We start from the raw sequence: 19,427 nt of genomic DNA, 5'->3' as shown, positions 1-19,427 counted from the left end.
CCTGTCGTGACTTGGTCCTGGCTCTACCAATAAAAGGTTTCACCCTCCGATCGCACTACAAAGGTATCCATTTGTCTCTGTGCCTCCATACCTTGTACAGTTGGAACTACTGCTATGCCAAATATCTGCATAAGGTCCCTGCCCAATAGGTTTACTGGACACTTTGCAGAAACAACTATTTTACTTCTCTGGGTCATACCTGAAACAGGGTCAGTTATTGCTATATCATGGGAAAGTGGTTCCCTGTATAGCTGTCCATTCGCTGCTTTTACTAATATATAATCAGGTGATTCGAATGTTCTGGTAACTTGGAGGGTGTATCAAAGTCCGTGACGCTCCTGAGTCACACAGGAATTTGACTTCCCTTCCCTCCACCAGAAGTGTAACTTCCAGTTTCGTATCTGCTAAGTAGAGCTCTAAGCTCAATAATGCTAAGTCCAAAATTTCACTTTCTTCATCCTCCATATCTACTTGCACTTCCTCTACTCCCTCTATCACATTTACATTTGCTTTTTGTTTATTAACTTTTCCTGATGATTTCTGACTTTCACTTGATGTATCCTCACTATCATATAGTCAGTCCTCATCTCCCTTATCTTCTGTGATTACCTTTTTGTTTTGCCTACAATTCCTTGCTAGATGTCCCTTCTTCCCGCACTTGAAGCATTCACCTCTCTTTTTCTGTTCTTCAAAATCTTCTGATCGTTTGTCAGACTGTTTGTTTCCCTGGGTATTTTTCTTGCCCTTTTTACCTGACTGTAATACAAATACTTCAGCTCGGTCTTCAGCAGTGAAGACTTGCGCCTTCTTTTTCTTTTTACTATTAAAATGTCTCTCGGCATGTCTAGCGTATTCGAGTAAGGCTTGTAGTCTCCCTGTTCGATGGTCTATCATATGCTTCGTAATGAAGCTACTAATAGGTGCAATGCAACCTTTCAAAAATGCATTTTTTAATTGTTGTTCATACGGGGAATCATTCGTTTGGTTCTCAGGAACCGATATACCGCTATGATTATTAAAACATTCTAATAATCTAGCATAATATCCATCTATTGTCTCATTTTCCTGTTGTATGCATTGATTAATGCAAGCCCAGTCTGCTCTGGGTTTCCATTTTTCAGAGATTCGGTCAGTAAGACCTTTCACTCTGTTGTCTAATTCTGCGTCACTATGTGGGAGTGGTCTAAGCTCTGCATTACGAGGATTCCAGGTGCCACAAATCATGTGCCAATCCGGACCTATAATTTGTCTTACTACTTTTTCTACTTCTTCCCCATTCAAGTGGTAACTCAACCTCATGCCTTGTAAATCTTCTAAAAATGTCTTAAAATTAACTTTTGGATGGGGAATTCCCTCAGTAGCCTTCCGGATGTCCTCCGGTGTCCATGGTCTATATATTAAGAGTGTTGGATCCTGCCCTTCCTGTCCTGCCTGAGGATTTGGAACTTCTATAAGTGGGCATATTTCTTCCTCACTCTCATCCTGTAAATTTCTCTCCGTTTGGTATGATTCTGTGTCCCTATGTGTTTTACGTGTTCGGGACCTAGTTTCAATAGGATCTCTAACAAATGGTTGTGGTCTTGCTGAAACTTTAGGATAACGCAGAGGCGGACCAGCCTGTCCACTCGTTTCATATCCTGAAAAGGGTAAGGGAGGGGGCAAGGGAGGAGGAGGAGGAGCTGTTGCTACTACCAAGTTATTATCCTCTTTGTCTAAAAATAATATTTTTGAATTTTTAAGCTTCTGTTCTCTACGATTTGCTTCCTCAATCCACCTGTGTGCTTGAGGAATGCCTAACTGGCATTGCTTTTTTGCCTGACCTCCCACATCAGATTTAAGCTGTTTAAGGAGTTTAACTAGTGAAGTTTTATCTAGTTTACCATCAAATTCATATTTATTAACCCATTTCGTATAATACCTAACGTATCGGAACGTTGTAATTGCATGTATTTTGCATCTTCGGTTAGGGGCGGATCTCACGAGGTTTTGGTGCACTGATTACCCATGTCAAAGAAAATGTTATGTAACCCTTTTTTATCACGTGATATCAAGTTCTTAGTTCCTGTTTACAGTTTATCTAGAATAACTGCCTACCTTATTCTGTTACCCAGATCTATGACCAAATATACAGTACTTCCTTTTGTCCCTGATCTGCAAAACAAATCTTGACAACAATATACTGTAACCTAGTCCCTGATCTAAAACAGAAAAAAGGCAATTTCTTCCTACCTGAGCCGCCGGTATTGAAAATCGTTCAAGTTCCGCTTTTCGGCCACAGATCAGAAAATGGCCAGCCTCTTTACACATGACAATTCAGTCGGAGTTCTTTTCACTCAAGAAGAACCATTTCGGTAACTTCTCCTTCGCAGTATTCGACCACCGATACGCTCTGATCTGCAGCTTACCAAGGGAATTCTTTTTGCAAAGGACCAAACTGTTAAATAAAATTAAGAATTCAATACACAGGAGGTTCAGATTCAAAAGTTTACTAGTGTACACCAGGAGGCAAAAAAACGTACAAGTGCAGAATTTTGTCTGACATGAAACAGGAAGCACACAATTTTATATAGGTTTAACATTTAAGCTATGCCCACCTTACTGACGTGATATGTCACAGGGCATCTACATCACTTTAGCTTACAATTCTTCATTCATTAAGTCTTGCTGATGCTGTATATTTTTAAAAACTTTTCCTCTAGATACAATACGGCCTTGCTATCCAGCTGGTCAGTCATAATGTCTTTCTGTAAAGTTACTTGTTCAAGGTTTCATATCACTTCGAATACAATAGCAGCTTTAGTCTTTTAATGCATGTCGTTGTTCTCTGTTACACTTTCTCACACAGCTGCGTGCTATCATAGTAACACATATACAAGGCCAGATCATTCCAACAGGAAAGAGCAGAAGATTTCATTATTTCACACATTTAATTTCCTGACCCAGCAGATAATCACTTGTGAAAAGCATAAACATTAAAACTTGCTAAGCTAGCATTCTGCCAGGGTCAGAGATCAGCTTTGCTTCAAGCCACACTGCAGTTTCAAAACGACTTCACATTTAGACATGAATTAATTTTACTACTATATGATTAATAGAATAAAATGCATTATATACTACTTTGCTTTTAAACTAACATTTCTCATGTATTCAAATACACATTTTTCTAACAGGTATGAAGTCTGAAACTGCAATGTCAACTGTCAGTAATATCTGACTTCAACCCTGAGTGACTTGCAAAACACTTTTGCTGGAAAACTGCACTTGTTTGGGTAAACAACAAGATATATGAGTCATGGATGTGGACATTCTGTGATACTCTGTACAGTCGACAGGCAGGGCTAGGAGTTTAAACATGGGAATGCACTCACTGCAGGCATGCCTAACCTTGGAAGATGGTGACATGTCTGCACCCACAGAACCCTAGGCTACATCCATAGGGAGTAACACATCCCTTATGGATCACTCATTCAATGCAACACCTTGACCCCTACATGTAGCCATCCAAGCAAAATGAGGTGGGCCATACATATATGTGTGACAAGCACACACCTCCAGGCTGGTCAAACAGTCTGACACACACAAGACCCTTCAAGTGCAGTCAACCATTGTGGAGAACCCAATGCAAAGTACTGGCAGATATAGACAAACATATCTACCCAGGACACATACACTCCACATATTCTATCCCCTACAAATCTATCTGGAGTTTGCCTGTCACCCTGATCCTGTCTGACTTATATTATCCAACTGTGGACTGGAAATCAGACCAGGCCAGAATATAAATACACAGAGATTCTACCATTGTAATATATCACCAAGGTGCTGGACCATTTCCACAGCACCAGCAGTCACTTGCTTGTAGGCACACCCCTCAACAGGCTGGATTGTGCAAGAATACATAGCATTTGGCTCATAAATCTGGTGTGTGCATCATCCATCCTGTCTTTCTCTGGTAAATCACTGTGATGTTCTGAGGAGGTATGTCACGAGGTACTGAAACAATACATTACAGTGTCAAATGGTATATATGACAGATGTCTGCTAAAACAAACCCTGTAACCCTAGCAATCCATATATTACTGAGAGAAATTGTCACAATCACTGTATGGCCCATTGTCCCTACATTTTGGTAGGCTATCTTCAGATATCCTGCACCAACAGGTTGAGAGGTATGGTTGTAGCACAAGCCAAACCAGACTGGAGTACAACAATCCCTGGAATGGAGTCCCACATGCACTGTAGAAGGACACACTGGGCATGCTCATACACTTGTCAATAAGATCTAGGAATGAACAGGCCTTTCCCATCCAGTGCACTTCTCATTGTCCTACCTTAGCAGTCCTGAAGATGTCTGTCCATAGAAGTCACTTTTGTTAAGCCCATCCTCATAAGCTCTGTGGATCATGTGATAACTGCATAACACTATAGTACAAATAATTAGTTAGGTAGGAGTTCTAATCTTAGTCCTGGCAAATGTAAAAGTGTGTGTTTACAACTAAAAGCTTTTGGATCCATTCAAACCCAGTACGCTTCCCCTTTCCTTACTTTAGCAGTCCTGCAGATATCAGTCATCTTAAAAGTGCCTTCCATCAAGTCTCAGCCCCATAATATTGGTGGCACATGTGATAACTGCATAACACTGTAGTACAAATAACTAGTTAGGTAGAAGCTTGATTCTCAGTCTTAGCAAATGTAAAAGTGTGTGTGTGTGTGACAGTTATGTGTGCAAGACTGATGGAGTTGTGTGTTTGTTTAAAGGTGAAAAAGTTTTATGCCATTCCCACCCACAGCACTTCACACTGCTCTACCTTATCAGTCCAGATGATGTCAGTCCCTTATCAGCAACTTTGGCCAACTGTCAATCCTGTAAGCTCAGTAGTGTGTGTTATAAATGCTTAACACTATAGTACAAATGACTAGTTTAGTAGGGGTTCTACTCTTATATCTGGCAAATGTGTGTGTGGGTATGTATGTTTGTAAGTAGAAGTATTTTGATATGTTTCACACCCACTACCCTACTTCATCAGTCCTGCTGATGTCATTTGCCATATCAGCACCTTTGGCCAACTCTCACCCCAGTAAGATCTGTAGCGTGTGTGATAATTGTGTAACACAATAGTATGAATAACTACTTAGGTGGGGGTTCTGCTCTCACATCTGGCAAGTAAGTGTGCCTTTTTGTAGGACAAAGTATTTTGATAGGTTTAACACCCACTGCCCTACTTTAGCAGTCCTGCTTATGGCTTTCCCCATATCAGCACCTTTGGCCAAATGTTAGTCTAGTAAGATCTGTAGTGCATGTGGTAACTGTGTAACACTATTGTGCAAATAACTACTTAGGTAGGGGGTTCTCCTCCTACATCTGGCAAGTGGGGGTATGTGTGTCTGTTTTTAGGATAAAATGTTTTGATAAGTTTAACACCCTCTGCACTACTTTATCAGTCCTGCTGATGTCATTCCCTTTATAAGTTCACAAATGTGCAGTAGGCTAATGGCAAAGGAGCCTTTACAAGCCTAGCACATGGCAGGGCCCTGCCATTGTGCCACTCAATGTTACTTCCCAGTGTCTGTATCAAGTATAGCCTCTGCAGTGATCCTTGGGTTGAACTGTCTATTACCTATCTACTCATCAAGATTTCTCTGGAACAGGGTCAGCTGGGTGCTCTGCATGACATGTATGGGAAGTGTATTCCAGGTCATGTGCAGTCTCTTGGTGAGGGACCTGTCCCACCAGCATGTTGTGGTGATTGCGGTACTGAGGTAGAGATCTCTGCAGTGTGTGGTGTGGATGGATTTATATATAGGATTTCTAAAACAGCTGGGTCAGACATGGCTTTGTAAGTCAAGTGCAGATAGCTGCTAATTAGGTGATATGACACAGAGAATATTTTGGTCTTCTGAATCTGTCTGTGTAGGATGCATGTTTAATGCCAAGGAACCCCTTTGTGAGGTGCTTCTGTGGTCTCTCCAGCAGTAGCAGCTGTCTAATGAGGTACATGGCAAATGGGCCATAATACTTGAGGAGTGGTCTAATGAGAGAATAGTAGACAGAGATCATTACCTCTGTCTTCCTGGATGCAAAACCCTTGGTAATGCAATGTGCCATATGGAAGGACTTCCTGACCACAGTGGCAATGTGGTGCTTGAAGGAGAAGTTGCTGTCAACATGTGTCCCCAGATCTCTTATAATGCCTACAGTGTTCATTGGGCTCCCATTCATTTAGTACTTACTGGGAACTGAGTGTTTTACCAAAGGGGATGATGATACATTTTGCGGTGTTAAGCTTCTGACCATGGTTTCCACACCACTCATTCATCTCAGTGAGGCCTTTCTTAAGGATGTCTGCATCACTTGTGGAGTTCATGATAGCTCCCAGCTAGCAGCCCTCTGTGAACTTGGTTAGCCAGAGTTCCTCTGTGTTGGCCTGGACTCCTGAGAAGTAAGTGCTGGACAGGACACTATCCAGTACTGATCCCTGTGGGACTCCACTCGTGACTGCTTGCCAGTCTGACTTGGAGTTTGCCAGTGTCACACTGTGTGTTCTGTGAACCTATTTGCAAACCACCCACTGATATAGGGGCTGATGCCTAGTTTGTTGGGTTTATCAATAATTCCTGACTGAGGAATGGTATCAGAAGCCTTGGCCAGATTGAGGTAGGCTGTATGCAGTGCCTTACTGTCATACACAACCATGGTGACTCACACAAAGACATCAACCAGGTTGAGCAGGCATGATCTGCCATTCACAAAGCCAAACTGTGTGGAGTTCAGATTTAGGAGATCACCCATATCTTGGTCAATCAGGTCCCTGATGATGCGGTCCATACCTGTACATAGTAGACTTGTCAGGCTAATGGCCCAATAATCCCCAGGGTCTGTAGATGCTAACCCTTTATGGAGAGGGATGATTGTAGCAGTGTGCCATTTTGGAGGGACAAAGCCTGAGATGAGGCTGTGACTGACCAGATGTGGTGCCAGGTCCCTTTGTATATCATGTAGAACATAGCCAAAAACATGTTGGGGTCCCATGGAAGCTGTATTCTTGCCTGTGGACAATGCAGGTCTAACCTGGCCTGCAGTAATGTTTGGTGCCTGGCATGCACCTGCCATTCTGATTGCCTCTTGGTGGGAGGGGTAAAGCTGGCACTGAATGTGTTGGCAAGACTGTGGCCATTATCTGTTGTCTCAGGATAGGAATTAGCATTGTGCAGTAACTCACAGCACTTGTGGTTATTGCTATGGAGGTTGTTAATATAACTGTCAAAGGCTTTTGTGATTGTAGTCAGTGTCTGTTGCAATTCTGTCTTCATAGCTGCCTGTAGGTGATTCCATGAGGGATTCCAAGATGTGTTTGAGGCTAATAAGGAGATTCACTAGTCTTGGGACACCACCTTTTTCTGCAACAGTGTCCTCCTTCTGTTGTACACTTTAGTAAAGGCAGGGGACCATCACATTGGCTTCCAGTGTTTAGAGGACAGTGTCTGGGTTCTGTTTGCTATGGCTAGTACCATGCATCCATGTACATGTTTGTGCAGTGCATATGTGTATGATTTGACAGTCATGTAGCTATTTCCCATTGGCATGGGTGCAGTGAAGTCATCCACTCCTGTTTTTATGACTGCAAAGTCAGCTTTGGAGCAGTTTTGCAAGGTGGCTACCTTTGTGGGGTGTGTGGGTGAGATGTTGAGCTCCATGTTGATTACATCATGTTTGGATCTGACCAGGTAGGGATTGACAACTGTGGTTGAGCAACAGTCCCATATATAAGTAATCAACACAGGTCAAGGTTGTTGCATCCTCTACTGGGGGTCAGTATTAGCTGGTCCAGGGCATTGGAAGTAATGAATTCCAGGAAGCATTTGGCTAGTGTACTGGTGCTTGATTACTTTCTCCAGGTAATGGAAGGGTAGTTGAAGTCTCCTACTATGTCAGTGTTGGGTTGGACCTTCATAGATGACAGGGTTTTGGGGAATATACATTGACAGTCTAGGGACATAGATGGGGACTGATAACAGGCTACAGTGTGGATTGCACTATTACCCAAAGTCAGTTGTACCGGAAGTACCTCCGATGCATTATACTGGGATACTAGTCTGGAGGTGTGCATATCCATTATGAATATGGAGACACCACCTGTGGAGGTGTGGTCCATGTTTTGGGCTGACAGCTGTGGAATGCATCATAGCCTGTTAGCGCAGGGCTGCTGTCTGCTGCTGCGAACCACCTCTCTGTTACAGCACAAATGTCAATGTCCTCTACTCTGAGGAGTGCTTTGAGTGACTGCACGTTGACAGTTAGATGTCTACTGTTGAGCAGCATGACCCTCAGATTGCATATGTCTAGCTGTTATGGTGTAATTTGATTTGGAACACTGCCTAATAAGGCACTATAGGGGTAGCAAGACACTTGCCCTGTACCTGGAAACCCAGGGCTGACAGATTTAGGACATCTCTGGCAAGGCATTGAGGTCTGTCGATCATGTTATCCCAAGCAGAGAGATACGGGATCCCCTGAGAATGACACACAACACATAAGCCAATGTTGCAGTCAATCATCTGTTGATAGTGCTGCAGTATGATTTTGGGTAATGGCAGTATACTACTCAGGGCTACTGTCACACCTGTCTAGACCACATAATCTGAGAGTTCAACCATATCTCTTGTCATGTAGTCCAGGGAGGTGTGTCTCAGGTCATTCACACCCACATGGATGATGACAAAGTGATACTTGTAGCTGTTGTGGAGTGGCCTGAGTGGGTGTGTCATATGTTGGATGCTAGCATGTGATAGACATTTGGCTGTTACCTCCTCCATAATCAACTTAGTGAGTGGGAAATCTGTGTGATCACTCATGATCACTGTATTGTGCAAGGTGGTTAGCCTTAGGAGCTTAGGTTGAGGGGCACACTGTGTAGGTGACATATGTGTCCTTTGCATGTGCTATGTCATGGTGTCTGAGTGGGTGTCTGTCTTGCTGGTCTGTGCTGTTTGTGTAAATGTCCATTGAGTACCTCTGTGAAGGTGGGTATGTAGCTTTTCGGTATATGTTAGGGCTGTCATAGTGGGTGTTGTGGCGAGCTATGTGTTCCACATGGTGTGGTGCAGGTGCTGATCTTATCCTCTTGACCAGCTAGTCCAGTCTTTGCTGTAGAGTGCATATTTACATATTTGGTGATATAGGGTAACTTTCACTGGTCTGAGTGTTTGGAGTTTAGAGGAGAGGGCTGTCTGTGTACATGAGGCAGTTGCAACAGTTTCTCAGAATGGACAAGTGTACTAGGTTATTGGGTGAAAGCACAGAAAACCTCACTTCAATCATGCCAGGAGGGTTGGTCATGACTAGTAAGTACTGGGGCTAATTCCATGATGAACAAGTACTGCTGATGGCTCCCAGGTGTGATACACTTATTGATACAATAAGCTGTTGAAGTGCAAAGCTATAATGCTATTTGACATGCAAGACAGAAAGAGCTAGCAAGATGTAAGGGAGAAACTGAAAGCAGACTTTGTGCCACCTGTAATACCCTCAGCTGTGCAGTTAATAGCACCTATGGCCAGATGTCAGTCCAGTAAGCTCTGCAGTGCATGCAGTAACTGTGTAGCACTATAGTACAAATAACTGGCTAGGCAAAGGTTCTAATCTCAATAGTGGCAAGTCTGTGCATGTGAGATATCATGTACTGTGTGGGTTATACCATTTTTTGACTTGTGTATCACCTTTTACACTTCCCCTCACTCCAGTTTAGTAGTCCTGTTGATGTCATTCTCCTTAGAAGTACCTTTGGAGTATGTGAACTTGTATAAAATCAGTGGTGGGTCTGATAACTGTGTAACACTATAGTAGAAATAACTAAATAGACAGGAGTTCTAATCCTAATACTGGCAACTGTATGTGCATGTGTGTGTGTGTGTGTGTGTGTGTGTGTGTGTGTGTGTGTGTGTGTGTGTGTGTGTGTGTGTGTGTGTATCATATCTTGTGTGGCTGATACCATTTTGAGGTGTATACCATACATGGCAGGTGACCACCTCCTGATGCCATTACTTTATATAGTGTGGCAATGTCATCTGCCTCACATGCAGCATGTGAAGCCATTGTACAGGCCATACCAGTCCTCTGTACAGATGTATCTGGAACATCCAGATGTTTGGAACCTATGAGTGCTCTGTCTACCTTAACAATGCCCATGTATGCGATATTGTTGCCAAATAGGCCACAGTACGTGTACTGACACATATGGCAGCATCAGGTATCATACCTGACTGAAACAGCATACTGTTGCAATATCTGGTATCCTCACACATATCCAGGCTTGTAGGTGCAATACATGAGTCCAGATGCTTTGTTGTTCATGTCATGGGTCACATTAAAGGTTGAGAAAGGTGCGGACTGACATATTCTGGTCTCAGTCAGTATATATCATAAACAAATGGCATCTTAACAAGTGTGTGTATACATTTTATATCCACTGTATAGCAGTATTTTTTTACACATGCCCCAACCTTAGTTTGTCTAGCACATTTTGCTGGTGTCTGTCCTGACATCTTGTACTGACAGGTTGAGAGGTATGCTACAGGAATGTTACATTCTCTTCAGATAGGCCCCTGTGGTGACCACTGTGATGCAATACAATTAACCTCACCACAAGTGAACATGCACATAAAGCAATATGGCTATCAGTCATAGTTGTGTGCATGATAATTTGCATGTCCCCCACATGACTGGGGTATTATCAAATCACAACTGAACAATTCCATACTCACCAGCTTCAGGCTGCTGTCCCATATGCAGACCAGAGTGACCTATGTAGCTGTGGGAGAGAGGTATTGTCAGCAGACTCACATGTGCCCTTGGTAAAGGATGGATGCAGCATGTCTGCACATTTACAGTACAACACCCAATACTACACAATTTGCTGTCCTTCTCCATAGATTTGGACTTCTGTGCATTAGAAATCCCCATCTACAACTGCAATATGATCTGGCACATGCATGTAGATACTGTACAGATACAAGTATGTCTCCTACAGTAGTCTACTACTTACCTGCACGCTCCTTGTCCATTGTGTGGGTGCCACCCACCTCCAGCAAGTGGGGCTTTGTACCCTGGTGATGTGTGGACCAAGCTTGGCAAGGAGCTCCTCATTTGGTGTGAATGGGGGATGTATGGCTGGGCCCCTACCTGTGGTTGTGGGGTTTCTGGCCATGGCAGCAGCCCTTTGCCAGGCATGGCATATTATGAAGTTGGTGGCATGATGCCGCACCTGCTCAGGTGTAATGCAGCTGGAAGCACATGCCTGAGTTCATGTAGGATGCAGACATGGATGATATGACACCCCATGGATACTTACATTTGTTGCCTTTCAGTAGGCAACATGTACCTTCTCAATGGTGATGAGGGGAGGGGTGTGGGTGCAGTACATATCCACCTATATTGATGCTGAGCCAGGGGGTGATGTTTGCCCTAATCCTATCTGTAGCAGGTTGCCTGTAGCTATGTTGTGTGTGTATGTGATCTGATTGGCCACCATTACAGGTTGGGTTGGTCTGTTGCCTCTGAGATTGCAGACACATGGGAAGATGGTCTTGTGATTGTCCTTGGTTGATGTCTCCAATTTGTACTCATAGTTGGCCTTACAGTAATCCACCTGTGACCTTATATGCCTGTTCAGACAATGGCTGACTTGATGCCAGGTTGGTTCCTACCCCTACTTTGCCCTCTACACCCACTATAGGGATCAAGTCTGTGGTTTGTGTAATTCTGCTGTCCAGCAAAGGGGATTACGCTACTTTGTTGGAGGCAGGTATTACAAGTAAGGTATTGTTGAGTCCATACAGCCATGTATGTGTTCAATCAGTTGTTTGTAGTGGGCATGGCCACAAAGTCATAACACAGTTGGACACCTCTCCAATTTAGTAATGGTAATCATGCTTATTGCACTAACTATGGCTGTGTCAGGGCAATGAAACAACCAGTAGCTGTAGAAATGTCACTCTTTTGGGTGCACAGTAACTAAGATTATACACGTGTACAACATGTACAGCTTTTTTAACTGACATTTTGCATCCCATGTCTGTTTTCATGAGGTGGACACATACACCTACTCATACTGACATGTGCATAGGTAATACCTCACATACATGTCTGTGCTATGTCAGTATGGCACACTGTATTCACACTCTTGCTGTGAAGTCATCCCTCTCAACCTGTTATAGAAGGACATCTGTAGGATGCCAAGCATACATGGGTGCAATGGGACAAAATCGGTGACAGTGTCTCAATATTGCTGTAACATATTTGAGTCATTCAATAGCACAGTAGTCTTTGCACTGACAGGCATCCCCTGGATGATGCCCAACAGTCATGTGGCAGGAAGAGAGGAGAAAGGCTAGGAGGGTGGTACTGAGGGTAAGAATTCTTAATGTTGGCAGTATGACTGGTATAGGGACCAGGCTAACTGATATGATTGCCAGGGGATGATTGATATATTGTGTATGTGCAAGAGATCACATGGAAGGGGATTATGGCTGGGTGTATGGTAGGCAGATCACAATTGTGCTATCATGGTGTGGACTGGAGAAGGAAGGGGTTAGGGCTTCTGCTGAAGGAACAGTATGCCAAGAGTGTTTTTGGAGGATTACATAAGTGTCTAATAGAGTGATATTTCTGAAGTCGTAAGCTGATGGTGTAATGATGACTGTTGTTAGTGCATATGCTATGCAAGTTGATTGTGCAATGGATGAGAAAGAGAAATGTGACATATGTTGGATGACGTGGTGATGACTGTACCCAAGGGTGACAGACTGGTCATTGCAGCAGATGTCAATGGGCATGTTGGTGAAGGGAACAGAAGGGATGGGGAAATGATGGGTATGTATGGTGTTAAAAGGAATGGAGATGGTGAGATGGTAGTGGATTTTGCAAAAAGGATAGACATGGCTGTGGTAAATTTATTTATTTATTTAAGATTTGTGAACCAGGAAAGTCCAACTTGGAACAAAGTCAATTTTCTGCGGAGGCACGGGAATAAATGCTCCAGATGCATGTCTTTGTAATGTGGGAGGAAACTGGAGTACCTGGAAAAAACCCACACAAAAGCAGGGAGGACATGCAGACTCTGCATAGAAGGCACTCCAGCTGAGAATCGAACAAGAGAACCTCTTGCTGTAAGGTGACAATGCTACCGCTGCACCACTGCGCCGTCCCATGTGTACGTACTATAACACAAGGGAGGAGCATAGGGTGACATACAAGAGTGTAGTAAGATGAACACAGGTGGAATATATCCAATGTAGGAGGGCCAGTTTGAAGGAGATTGGAGACTGTAAAGTGGTGACAGGGGAAAGTGTATTTAGGCAGCAGCGAATGTTGGTATGTAACATGATGTTGTGATTGAGAAGAGGAGGAGTATGGGGGCAGCACCAAGGATCAAATGGTGTGAATTGGAAAAGGGTGATTGTGAGGTGAGTTCAGGGAAGAGTGGAGACAGGGACTGGGTGACAGTGACAATCTAACAAATATCTGGTTAAGTACAGCAGAGCTGTTAAGGGAGACAGCTAGAAGGGTGCTTGGGGTGACATGTGGATGGAGGAAGCAGTGCAAGGATACCTTTTGGTGGACTGAGGAAGTACTAGACAGTATACAGAGACAGAGGTTAGGGAAGAAGGAATGGGATTGTCAGAGAGGTGAGGAAAGTAGGCAGGAGTATGAGGAGATGATGTGCATGGCAAAGAGAGAGGTGGCAAAGGCTGAGAATGGGCATATGAATAGTTATATTACAGGTTGAACACTAAAGAGGGATGAAAGGAATTGTATCAATTGGCTAGACAGATACACTGAGTTAGGAAAGATGTGCAGCAGATAAGTGTGATAAAGGATGATGAGGTATATGTACTCACAAGTGAGGAGAGTGTGTGGAGCACATGGACAGTGTACTTTGAGAGACTGATGAATGAAGAGAATAAGACAGAGAAGGTTGGATGATGTGGGTATGGTGAATCAGGAAGTGCAATGGCTTAACAAGGAGGATGTAAGGATAACTATGAAAAGGATGAATACTGACAAGCCTGTTGGTCCACATTACATACCTGTGGAAGCATGGGGTTGTTTAGGGGAAATAGCAGTGGTGTGTTAGCCAGACTGTTTACTGATATCTTGGGAAGTGTGAGGTTGCATGAGGAGTGGAGAGAAAGTGCTTGGGTACAGTGTTAAGAATGAGGTTGATGTACAGAGCTGTGATAAATACAAAGAGATAGCATTGTCCAGTCAAAGCATGAAGTTATGGGTAAGAATAGTGGAAGCAATGTTATGCACGGAGGTGAGGAGTACTGGTCAGCAGTATGGTTTCATGTGTGGAAAGGGCATTACTGATGTGATGTTTGCTCTGAGACTGTTACTGGTGGAATACAGAGAAGGTCAGGAGCTGCTCTGTGTCTCTCTGGACTTACAGAAAGCATATGACAGGGTGCCTAGACAGTGGTTGTGGTATTGTATGATGAAGTCATGAGTGGAAGAGATATATGTAAGAGTGGTACAGGATATGTATAAGGGTGGTGTGACAGCTTGAGGTCTGCATTGGGATTGATGCATGTGTTTAAGGTGGAGGTGGGATGACATCAGGGATCAGCTGTGAGCCCTTTCTGATTTGCAATGGTGATGGACAGGTTGACAGACAGGATCATATGGGAGTCCCCATTGACTGTTGTTTTCAGATGACATTGTGATCTATATTGAGAGTAGGAGACAGCTTTTGGAGACCCTGGAGAGGTGGACATATGTTCTAGAGAGGAGAGGAATGAAGGTTGGCAGCACTAGGGCAGAATATCTGTGTGTGAATGAGAGGGAGGATAGCGCAATGTTGAGGATGCATGGGTTACATTTGGCAAAGGTGGATGTGTTCAAATGTTTGGGATCAACATTTCAGAGTAATGAGGACTATGGAGGACAGGTGAAGAAGAGAGTACAGGCAGGATGGAGAGGGTGGAAAAGAGTGTCAGGAGTGATTTGTGACAGACGAGTACCAGTAAATGTGATATGTAACATTTACAAAAGGGTAGTGAGACCACCTATGTTATATGGGTTGGAGACACTGGCATTGACAAAAAGGCAGGAGTCAGAGCTGTACATGGCAGAGTTACAGATGTTATGATTTGCACTGGGTGTGACATGGTTGCACAGGTTTAGCAATGTGTATATCACAGGCTCAGGCCATGTTGGACAGATATGAGACACAGTTGGAGAGGCAGCATTACATCAGTTTGGACATGTGCTGAGGAGGGGTTCTGAGTATATTTGGAAAAGGATGGTAAGGATGTAGCTGCCAGGTAAGAGGAAGAGAGGAAGGCCTCAGATAAGGTTTCTGGATGTGGTGAGAGAGGACATGCGAGTGGTTGATGTGAGAGAGCAAGATTCAGAGGACAGGCAGAAATGGCAACAGATGATCCACTGTGGGAATCCCGAATGGGAAAAGCCAGAGGACAATGAAGGGGGATGTTATAATGTCAGTCTTCACAGATTTGACAAAGATTTGACAGACATAACACAACTCAATGGGTAAATGACTACAAATATGAGGCACACATGATCAGTGTGCAGAACACTGGACAGTTGAATGGTATGAGCTCAGTATATAACATGCAGTTCAACACATGCGTCTGCACCAGTACTTTACTATGCAAATACCATGTTTAGGTGTCTCACATTTCTGAGACAAACATGTATATCCTAGTTTTATTCACAAGTAAGATATGTTTATGTACATCATCCCAGTAACTGGCCTAGCATTGTCAAAATCAGTATTGTTCAACATGCACTCCAGTATTAGTCATATGTGAGCCATCCTTTCCTGGGGCCTTACCTATGATCTATGTCACTGCAGACAGACCCAGATGCTATGGCCATAGGTTCTGATCATCAATATATTAGTACACCAAGCTTTGTTGAGACATATATGTTAAACTTCCTCTTTCCCATTGTTACATACCCCTACTGCATTCCATTACATGTTTGCTTGTTCAACATACCTGTATTTGTATTTTTCCAAGTGTAGGTGGTTGTATGCTATTTGTTTTCTTTTCCTCAGTTTCTCACTCTCTTTCTCCCACACATGTACATCTGTTTTGCATAGGCAGCAGCTTGCCTTTTGTAGGTAATGCTCATGAGCAGCTGATGGCCTGTGCACCAATTATTGTCCCCCACTTGCTAACTGCATGCAGAACAGCTGTGTCATTATTCCTATAGACAATGGCATGGCAACACATTGCTATAATTGGTACTTCATGCGGGTGTAGCTCCTTTACCTTGCCTGTGAGGGGAACTTCATGGAGGTGTGTAAACAGCAGCATCACAGAGGGCATGTCATGTTACTCACTATACATGTACTTTGGAAACTCACACTATGAGCTCTGTGCCTCCTGTGATGACTGCATATTACCATTAACTAGATGAGTAGAGAGTTCAAACCCAACATTGGCAATTGTTATTGTGTGCATCTGTGTCTGTGTCTGTGAACTGTATTCTATGTGTGTTAGATGAACACAATACCCTCTGTGTGTGTGGAAATTACAAATCTGAGGTGTGTTCCTCCCACTACACTTACCATAGTCCACTGTGCAAGAGGTGCTGATTGTTAGAGATTATGAATATAAAGCTGAAATTAATTCTGTTGTAAATATGCTGAAAGATAAAGCATATAAAACGTTTGCTTGAATATATGTATAGAGTTTAACAATGTAAAATGGGCATTCATACTATATGTATAAGGCTTCTCTTCACAGCATCAGAAAAGCCTAACAAAGCAAAATTGGAAAGCAAGTATTACATGAGTTTCTCATGTTTGCAGAACAAATATCTATTAACAGACATCCTTTTTTTCAAATTCAGCAATACGTGATGTTTTTTCAATAGGAACAGAACAGATGTTTCCTTTCATACTTCTCTTATTCTGATTGCGTGCATTTATGCATTTTCACATCAGCAGAACTGCTGACAGGACAATAGAAAAGTCTAAAAACAGACATTATGTGACTTCCCACAGAAGGCCAAAAAAGATACCAAGAGGAAATAACAAAATCTATGTGCGTGACTAGCACTCTATATAACAATTGTAGTAGTTCAGTTATGTGAGAGAGAGGGACAGAGAGAGGTATTTTGTAGAAGTCATCATTCATATGTGTAAAGAAGGAAAATTTTGTAAATATATGCTACAAACTGACAGAAAGAGTATGTGTTGTTTGTTATAAAATAAGTTATCTGTAACTTTGCTTTTAGCTGCAAAATATATTTCTTTATCAGTGTGCAATTTAAAAGGCTTAGTGCTTTAAAGAGACTACAGATGGAGTCATGCAAAGCTCTGTGTCTCTGATTCAGCAGTAAACAGCACAGCAAGACTGTGTGTCTTAAAAAGACTTTGGATCCAGCACAGCATAGAAGCAGAGCACATACATAAACTAAAATTTTCACTGATGTCAGCCACCATACACTTACCTGTATACACCCCTCAGCCCTATAAGCTACATAGCACATGCAAAAACTGTTATACAGACCTGTCAATTGTGTGTATCTGTATCCTGGATATGGCACACTCAATGTGTTACCACACTGCCACACCCCTTGTAGTTTTCACGGACACATTCTGCTGATACACAGACACCTAGAAGACAAACAGAATACATTATGGAGACCACATGCAGTCATCGTTAATAACAATAATGCATTATGGCTGACAGCTACACACTCTGACTTGTAACCATTAAACATGCTGGCTGTCAACATTACGCAGCATTACATTGCTAAACTGTACTAAGTTCTAAATTTGCCCTGTGCATCAGAACCATATTAGCATGTCCATGCATTGATGGTATAGATGACAGGGATGTGGCATAGGCACAGGGTGTGGTGTGGGTTTGCCAGAGGCCTAGTCTGGGCTATTTGGTTGACATCATGTGTGTGTGTTTGGGGGTTGTATGTGAGATTGGCTGTGCAGAGGTGGTGTGTGCAAGTCTGGAGGTTACCTTGCTGTGATGGTGATGTGTGTGTGTATGGATGCACACAGCCATGTCATGTGGCTGCCCTACACAGAGATATGTTGGACAGCTGTGGACCATACATGGCAGGGTGTACAGTTCACCGTCTCTGGTCATGGACATGGGAACTGTGCCTGCCAGGGGATCCATGGGCACCACCAGGCCCAAGGCCAGATGCATTACTACTCCCCAGTGGTGACTGGTGTCTGCTTGATCCACATCCCTGTTGGAACTGACCAAGACCACGTGCCCATGGCCCACTGCGTAGTGGTATGGACAGCGACCCCCCCTGCAGTTGTGCTGCCGGTACTGCCACTATGGGAGTGAGAAGTTGCATGGCCATGTGGACCCTCAGCTATTTGTGGTGCTGTCCCACATCCACATGGCCGATGGTCAACTTCCACCACATGCTCTATCACAGATATTCAATGTTCAAGGATTGACATGCCATGATCGAGGATTCCCACCATCTCACCTAACCGTCTATCCATGACTTCAGCATAATAATGGTGGGCATCAGCAAGATCATGGAGGTTGTCATGCATAGCAGGAAGAGTAGCATTCACAGCCCTGAGAAGCTGTCTGGTGTTATGTTCACTATGTGCCTGTGCCTCCATGATGGTCCAAAACATGCGTCTGGTGACACTTGCAGTGGCACTTATGACAGGGGCATGTCGGGCAGCAGACCCCCTTCAATCACACATTCCCGTCCACCTGTGTGTTACCTTGCCTGTTCTCTGGTGTCTACAGATACACTTGCCATAGTCACCACACTTGTCTGTTCCATGCCACTACCCGCCAACTGTCCATCATCTATGATCATTGGTGATTGCATATGTGTGGGCATTGTGTCTGTGTGTGGGGATGGGGTGGACAAGAGTGGGATGCCAACCAATGGCACAGATTCAGCCCCTGACAACCCAGCCTGTGCCGGACTATGGCTATCATCATTGTCAGAGTCTGCAGAGACACTGACATCAGTTCCCAAGCAGGAGGGACCCCCGACCCCCATTGCCACCTGTGAGGGGAAGACAATAAATGCAAATTAATACCTGTACATTATGGTTGGCTGTCACGCACACAGATGCTTACAGGTGAGCTGGTGCAAAGCTATTGCACAGACCTCACATTACCCAAAACGTGACATGCATGACACACAGAGCCCTCATCATCATGCATTGCAGACATTCCCAATCCTTGTTGCTAACAATATACATGCCTGAGGTGCATGAGTACTGTTAGTAGGTGACGTCCATTCACCTAGCACACACTGCACCCATGTACACATAATTGCTGTTCACCTGTATAGCACAGTGACAGCTACTGCAGACCATACCTCACAACTGTACAAATCACTGAAGAATGTGTAGATGTATGGCACATATGTCTGCTCTGTACCTCACAAC

The sequence above is a fragment of the Protopterus annectens genome, chromosome 1.part1 (genome assembly GCF_019279795.1).
Source record: "Protopterus annectens isolate FY-2018-M chromosome 1.part1, PAN1.0, whole genome shotgun sequence".
NCBI classification, from domain to species: domain Eukaryota; kingdom Metazoa; phylum Chordata; order Ceratodontiformes; family Protopteridae; genus Protopterus; species Protopterus annectens.
The sequence above is the reverse complement of the archived record's forward strand: the minus strand, read 5'-3'. Positions refer to the sequence as shown.